An 8,892-nucleotide genomic window follows, 5' to 3' on the forward strand; every position below is an offset into this window, starting at 1 on the left:
TTAATTGATGCTTGGAGGGAAGTGCACATGTGAGTATATGTTTTTCCTTGACAGTGGCCTGACCCCTGGGCTGTTTCACCAGTGAAATTTATAGTTGTTGAGCTGTGCTCTTTCACTGTTGCTTTTGATATTATATTACAATTTTAGCCTATATTCTAGGAAGAATTTCATCCTTAATTATGCAGGGACCTACCCACTTAGTCTTTAATTTATTCCTTAATTTAGGGGCCAGATTATCAATTTCTAATTGCTCCCAGGAGTTACATGAGCTATTCATTCCACTAACACGTAGGGTTTCTTGCATCAGAGAACACGTTTTATTTGAGTTTATTCTTCGATGGTATCTGATCCATAATAGAAGTCATACTTAAGTGATTTTACTAACAGAACTCTTTAATTAATTCAAAGCATTGTTCACCTTTCCAAATATAAATTGTATATTTGAATGGTGGTGGGCCATGAGAAGGAAATGGGCATTTATATTTGCCTACTATATGATGTTTTAATCTATACAGTTAATCTATAGTATGGTTAGGCTAGATTATTATTATTTCTACTATAAAAATGAAGAAACTAAGGTTTAAGAAATTAGATAACCAACTCAAATTTCTATGGGGTTGTAAAATTGGTAGAGTTTGAAGACTTTGTGACTTTCAGAGATGATAGGTGTTAGAAGGGGTACTGGTAAGCCACTCTTACCTGACTGGATGGGGAAAGCATGGGACCAGGGGAGTCTGGGGATAGGTAATAGTAACATGAGGACCGTGATGACGCCTCTAGGTGCCATGGCACCTAGCACAAGGTGTAGAAACTCTTGGGTACTCAATAAAATTTTATTGAAAGGATGAATGAAGTGGAGGTGATCAAGTTTGGGGTCATACAGAAAAACAAACTCAGGAACAAGGAAAGTTTGGAACTGCAGTAACACTGGGGTGTTTATTTTGAGGAATGCAGCAAGAATCCAGTTATTAGGTTCAGGGAAAAAAGTCAGGAAGGGGCCAACGATCAAAACATAATTCCTGATCCTTAAATAATTTCTAGGGGTCCTTAAATAATTCAGGATTGTAAATCTTGATGTAGAACTGAGTTTACATAAGGGGTCTCAGATTTAAGAATTGGATGAAGGAGTGAGCCTTCATAGTAGCAGACCTCTTCCTAAACTGATTATCTGGTTGAATCAGCAAGAGTGTTACCTTTTTTTTGTTAACTCATTAATGGCAGCCCACTCCAGTACTATTGCCTAGAAAATCCCATGGACAGAGGAGCCTGGTAGGCTACACTCCATGGGGTCGCAAAGAGTTGGATACGACTGAGTGACTTCACTTTGTCTTATTTTACTTCTTGTTTGTACTAGATACTTTTATATCTCTTGCAAGTTCTACTTATTGGGCTGGTGCAGCTTATACGTGTGTTTCTACCTCCTTCAGATTAATGTTTAACACAGAATATTTTGTTAGGGAGCCTGGTTTCTTCTGACAGGGTTTATCAGGTGGGAACTCATTAGTCTCTAATGGGTATTTTACCACATGAATTGCAGACAGTCCCCATGAAGCGATATTAGTATCCCAGTGTTTTTGCAGAGACCATGGTTTGATCTGTATATAAAAGAACTATTAGCCTTGGATAGTGAACTTCAAAGTTTCTGGTATCAAAATTTAAAAAAAAAAATTGTTTAGTAAGATTTCTCTGATGTTTCTTAGAACTGCATGTCATCTGTTTTCAGTCCATGCCAAAGAAGGGTATAACCAACTCCTGACCAATGAGAATACTGTGATTTGTTCCCAGGTGGACATGTGGCCCAAGCCAAGGCCTTTGGAGCCAGTGATAATTTACCCATTGACCTTTGCTAGAATTAAAGCATAGAGTATACTGAGTTTTGACCATGTCAGCCTAGAACTGTTGAAACCATCTTTTGACTGTATATGGGGATCTTGCTGGGGAGAGAACCAACACAGATAGGGGCTGAGAGATGAAAAAGGAGGAAATGAGTTCTGATGAAATTTTCAAGCCTTTAAGTCCATCCATGCCTTAAAGGTTTTACTTTGGACTTTTTAATTGCATGAGCCTATATATTCCCTTTGGTTTAGCTCCCTTTACTTTCTGAAATTTGCTACAGAAAGAGATTCAGTTTTTTTTTTTTTTTCATTTATGGAAGGCAAGCAATACAAAATTAGTAAATGGTGAATATTAAACAGTGATAGAGGGTGAAATAAAATTTCATTAGATGCTGAATTATGTATTTTCCAAATGATTAAAATAACATTCTTTATGTATGGTTAATCTAAGGTAACAAAGGAATAATTGACACAAATGACCATATTGTTTTGATGAAATATTTAAAAATAATCAGTGGTTTTTTACAGTAGAATGTTTTGCTTTTCACTGAAAAAAAGACTTTCCAAGATTCATATATAATAAGATGTTTATTTCTTGATCTGAAATTTTGCCTTTTGCTGTAGCACATGATTGGTAAATTTGAGCAGATATTTGCCTGAGAAATATCAATGACCAGAAAGTGTTTTGAGTACTGACTAAAATGCTTATCACTACAGCCAGCTCTTTAATGAAGAAATATAGATACTGATACATTGTGTCACCTTTGTATTTTAATACTATATATACTAAGGGCATGAGCCCAGCTAAATATGCTGAGGACATATGCCAGGGTAGAACTAAAAGCCTGCAGACTTGCATGGAAGTTTTGTCCCTGAACTATATAGAGTGTAACAGAAAGACTCCAGGGGTTCATTTGGTTCTCTTCATTCAGTTCCCAGCAAAAAAACTTAGGTAGACTAAAAATATGAAACCACCAGAATCGTATGCCTCTTTTCACTTCAGCTCCAATGCATGGTTACATTGAAAAGTTTCCTTAGGGAAAATTCAATTGGTAAATTCTGATTTATTCTAGTAGATAAATGACAATATAACAGTGTATATTTTCATTGATAATACAAATTTATTAGTTATTCAGGAGTTTTGTTTTAAAAGAGTTTATGTAGCTTGGCAACTTAAAATTCATCTTAAAAATGTCTATAGGATCTGAATTTTAATATGAGACACCTGAGAATTTTTTACATTTGTTGAATCAGCCTACTGATTTCCTCGTTTAAAAAGTAAAGCCAGAGGATAATCACTCCTAAGGATGTTGTGGGGGATGTGATTTGCATTTTATCTACGGGAACATATTTAAAGAACAATTTGAAGTTCTTTAGATGCATTTTGGAAGACATATTTTAGTTATTTAAGTAATGTATGCAAGGCACTTTTGTAAGGAATATAAAATCTTAATGATATAGTAAGACTAATTGATCACATTGTTCTCTACATTTAATTGACTGCTTTTAAGGTGTCTTTTTTTCTTGTCCTTTTTAGCAGTTTTATTTTGCAGGGGAAAAAAAAACTTTACTTACTTTTAGGACAAGTGTAGTCCTTTTGGAAACTAGAATTGTCTTCTGTCTCATATTAATCTTTAGCTCCCTCCATTACGACAGAAACTCATTCTCCTCTTCAGTGGATTAACACTGATACTGGCTTATCCATGGATGTTTTCTAACCATTGTTGTTCAGTTGCTAAGTCATGGCCCACTCTGCAACCTCATGGATTGCAGCACACCAGCCTCCTCTGTCCTCCACTATCTCCTGGAGTTTGTTCAAATTCATGTCCATTGAATTAGTGATGCTCTCTAACTATCTCATTCTCTGTTGCCCCCTTCTTCTCCTGCCCTCAATCTTTCCCAGCATCAGGGTCTTTTCCTATGAGTCAGCTCTTTGTGTCAGGTGGCCAAAGTACTGGAGCTTCAGCTTTAGCACCAGTCCTTTCATCAGTCCTTGAATCTGTAGATTGCTTTGGGTGGTATGGAGATTTTAACAACATTAATGCTTCCAACCTATGAATATGCAATGTCTTTTTATTTATTTGTGTCTTCTTTAATGCCTTTCATCAGTGTCTTATAGTTTTCAGTGTACAGATCTTTCATCTCCTTGGTTAAATTTACCCCTTGGTATTTTATTCTTTTTGATGCAACAGTAAATGGAGTTGTTTTTTAATTTCTATCTCTGGTTCAGTTCAGTTGCTCAGTCATGTCCGACTCTTTGCGACCCCATGAATTGCAGCACAACAGGCCTCCCTGTCCATCACCAACTCCCGGAGTTCAGTCAAACTCATGTCCATCGAGTCAGTGATGCCATCCAGTCATCTCATCCTTTGTCGTCCCCTTTTCTTCCTGCCCCCAATTCCTCCCAGCATCAGAGTCTTTTCCAATGAGTCAACTCTTTGCATGAGGTGGTCAAAGTATTGGAGTTTCAGCTTTAGCTTCAGTCCTTCCAATGAACACCCAGGACTGATCTCATTTAGAATGGACTGGTTGGATCTCCTTGCAGTCCAAGGGACTCTCAAGAGTCTTCTCCAACACCATAGTTCTAAAGCATCAATTCTTCAGTGCTCAGCTTTCTTTACAGTCCAACTCTCACATCCATACGTGACTACTAGAAAAACCATAGCCTTGACTAGACGGACCTTTGTTGGCAAAGTGATGTCTCTGCTTTTGAATATGCTGTCTAGGTTGGTCATAACTTTCCTTCCAAGGAGTAAGCATCTTTTAATTTCACGGCTGCTGTCACCATCTGCAGTGATATTGGAGCCCAAAAATAAAGTCTGACACTGTTTACACCATTTACCTCATCTGTTTCCTATGAAGTGGTGGGACCAGATGCCATGATCTTTGTTTTCTGAATGTTGAGCTTTAAGCCAACTTTTTCACTCTCCTCCTTCACTGTCATCAAGAAGCTTTTTAGTTCCTTTTCACTTTCTGCCATAACGTGGTGTCTATCTCTGGTAGTTTGTTATTAGTGTATAGAAATGCCACAGATTTCTGTATATTGATTTCATATCCTGTGACTTTACTGAATTCATTAATTAGTTCTGAGTCTTTTTTGGTGGAAACTTTAGCTTATCATGTCATCAACAAATAGTGGCAGTTTTCTTTCTTTCTGAAATGGATACCTTTTCTTTCTCTTCCTTTTTTTTCTTGCCTAATTGCTGTGGTGAGGAGTTCCAATACTATGTTGAATAAAAGTGATGAAAGTGGGCACCCTTGTCTTGTCTCTGATTCTAAAGAAAAAGTGTTCAGCTTTTCACTGTTGAGTATGTTGTTATCTGTGGGTCTGTCATATATGGCCTTTATTATGTTGAGGTACATTCCCTGTATACCCACCTTGTTGAGAGGTTGTTTTTTTTTTTAATCTCAAATGAATATTGAATTTTGTCAAATGTTTTTTGCATGTATTGTGATGATCATATGATTTATTGGCCTGGTTCTTTGCATGCTTTATAAGTTTTTATTGGATGTCAAACATTGTAGATCATACCTGTTAGGTGCGTCTTGACCCAAAGTGAAAGGCCTGGTTTCATGAAGTTTGGGGGCCAAATTCAGCCCCTGGCCTGGTTTTGTGAAGTTTGGGGGTTAAGGCTGGTTTTTACATTGTTAAAGGGTTGTAAAAGAAACAAAGAAATACAAACACAATAGAGATTGTATGTGGCCCACAAAGCCTAAATATTTACTTTCTGGTTATCTACGAAAAATTTTATTAAAAAATTCCTTAAAGATTTAAAGTTAGTAAAATTATAATGAAGCATAAATTAAGTTGTTTGGGTAATTAAAAAATTTCATGTGTCTGTTTTTGAGATAATGTAAGTTTCTTCCCTGATGTGAATTATGAGGAAACAATTATTCTTTTCCTTCTAACCATCTCTCTCTCTGTTGTCAAAACTTGGCCTCTATTCACTGGTGCCGAATAGAAGCGTGGACACAGGTGGGTGAAGTAGAAAAGAGTAGCTTTTATTGCTTTTCCAGGCAGAGGGGTTAATGCCCTGAAGACTGACTCACCCTGGAGAGGGTAGTGAGGAGTTTTACAGTGTAGCAGAGCTTGAGGAGCAGGACGTGATCAACTCCTGGATAATTCTAGGATTGATTGGCATCCAGGTGAGCTTTCAAGCATCGTTAACCTTCTGGTTTTGACCAGTTGAGGGTCTTCTTGTGGTCAGCAGTTTTCACCTGGAGGGCAGTCTGCTTCCTGTAAAAACAACTTAGAAATATGTGTCAGGCCTGTATCTATATCTTTCAGGGAACTGGGAGTTTGATGATTCTGTTATGAGGCAGAAGTACTGTCTAAGTTTTTAAAAGTTCCCCAACCCAACAGCTAATCTTGGTTTTTTGGGAAACATCTTCACATTTCCCAATCATTAACTCTTGAGTCAGCATTTTACTTCAAAAGACCAGGACAGACACAGGGGCTTATAAATGGCTTCATGTCCACCAATCTTTCAGCTTTGTTGGTTATATTATTTTTCTTTGTTAAGGTTTGAAAACATTCAAATCATATTTTCTAACAAATAACTGTCATTGTTTAAATAGATATATTTAAATTGATTCAGTGCCCACCAACACTTACTTTATTCATCCTTTCTTTTTTAATTTTTGATCCCTTATTTCATCTATTTCTTGACTGTAAGATTTCACCTTTCATAAAGCTATAGTGGGAAGTATATTTCTTATGATTTTATGAGATTAATAAAGTCAGTTGCCTGAATTTCAGAGAAAAAGATGAATGAGTGTAAAATCCTTAGGCCATACGGTCTTTCCCTTAGAACATTTTAGTTATTGCTCCATTGTGTTTTGGAAGTTGCTGTGAAGAAGTATGAAGTTAGCTTCATTCCCATGATTAGAAAAATTATATTATTTTCCCACCTGAATAATGTGGAATTGGGAAATTATTTATAAGAGCTCTGAATGTTTTTTTTTCTGTTCCACTTGTTAGGTAAAGTTTATCTTTATAAATTATTTTATTTACTCTTCATTGTATTAACTTCTCTCTAATTTCATCAATATCTTTGTGATTTGCTTGGATTTATTCATTAATTTATCTATCCATATATTCATTTGTATATTCAACAAATTTTTCTGATACATAGGTTAACAACAGTTAACAAAACAAAGTCATTGCCCCCTTGCACTTACATTCTGGTGCAGGGAGAAATACAATAAGCAGATAAATGAATAAATATGTATCAAGTGATGCAATGTGAGTGCTGTGGAGAAAGTAAAGCAGTCAGATATTAGCAGTGGGTGTTGAGCTGGGTTAGGAATTCCTTTTGTTTTTAGGGAAGGTGTTGCATATTTTTTTTAACACTGAAGTATAGTTGATTTACAGTGTTGTGCCAACGTCTGCTGTAAAGTGACTCACTTAAATAGATACCTGAAGAAGTGAGCTGTGAGCTAAGTAGAAACCTGGGAAAAGCATTCCAGGCAGAATGTTTGAGGGCCTTGAGCTAGTGGCAGTTTTCTCATATCTGATGAACTTATAGGCCATTAGGCAGTAACAAAAATGGAGGAAGATGAGGTTAGAGGGAGTAGCAAGGGCCCAAATTGTAGAGATGACTTGGGATTTCATTCTTAAGAAAGGAAAACACTGGAAGGTATATTAGTTTCCTGCTGTGTAACAAATTATCACCAATTCAGTGGCTGAAAATGACACACAAATTAACATCTTGCTTTATGTGGACCAGGATTCTGTCATGACTTGAATCTATTTTGTATTTCAGGATCTCAGAAAACTTCATTCACTCTATTGGCCACGTTGCACTCTCAACTGGAGGCTTGACTGGGAAGAATCCACTTTCAAGCTGATTTAGGTTGTTGCCAGAATCCATTTTCTTGTGTTTAAATAACTGAAGAGCCCACTTTCTCCTGATTATTCACTAGAGATGGCCTCAGGTCCTAGAGGCAGCCTAAAGTCCCTGGAGTCCTTGAGGTTACTGCAATTCTTTGCCCTATAGGCTTCTCCATATGGCTGCTCATTCATCAAACTCACAAGGAGAGTCCCATACACCTGTTACAGGCAGAAAAGATGAAAGAGCTCAGGGGATAAATCTCAACACAGCAATAAAATGACATTTCCTTTAACGTTACTAGCAGTCTTTAAAGGCATGACATGTGAATCTCATTGATAAATCAACTAGTTTTTATGAGTTTTATAGGACCTGTTATTTTTATTTAGAAAAAGATTTTAAAGTCTGAAAGAGAGGCATATAAAACAGATTGTATCAATTTATTAGGGAGCTAATATTGAACTGGACAGTCTCCATAAAAATCACATGCATTTCTTTTTATCATGGGCATTTATAATTTTTTTTTGCTTGTCTGAGTTAGATGATCTGATACTGGATGTCAGTAGTTATGAATTCTTGAAAACTACAGAGACAAATATGCAAATTAAAAAAATGTCCCCAAAAATGTCCAAGAATTTGCTGCCAGTGGCTTGAAGAATGGGGTAGAATTTTGTCTTAAAGGTAGTGCCTTTATCCTCCAGGGCTTCCCTAATAACTCAGCAGATAAAAAATCCACCTGTAATGCAGGAGACAAAGGAGATGTGGGTTCGATCCCTGGGTCAGGAAGATCCCCTGGAGGAGGGCATGGCAACCCACTCCGCTACCCTTGCCTGGGAAATCCCACAGACAGGAGCTGGTGGGCCACAGTCCAAAGGGATGGACATGAATGAGCAACTAAGCCCTCTTTGTCCTCAAAGGGAAGATTTTAGTAAATTCCGTTACTCATAGATATTCAGAGTATGATGCTAAATATTCTGTTCAAGATGGTAAATACCTGAAGTAACCAGGACAGAAGTCTATGCACAGAATGAGAAGTGGTCTAGAGGAGGCTGTGCTTGGTAGCAAGGGGAACTTATTGATGAACACGGAAAAATTATACAATTTAAAAATGTTTACCTTATATCTAGCTATCTTTCAAAAGTCTAGTCATTATCACTAGTATTGTACAATCTTATTAGCAAAAGAGGTATCCTTATCTCTTATCCAGTGCATTTTTAAAAACTTTT

This window comes from Capricornis sumatraensis, chromosome 17, assembly GCF_032405125.1.
Source record: "Capricornis sumatraensis isolate serow.1 chromosome 17, serow.2, whole genome shotgun sequence".
Taxonomy (NCBI): domain Eukaryota; kingdom Metazoa; phylum Chordata; class Mammalia; order Artiodactyla; family Bovidae; genus Capricornis; species Capricornis sumatraensis.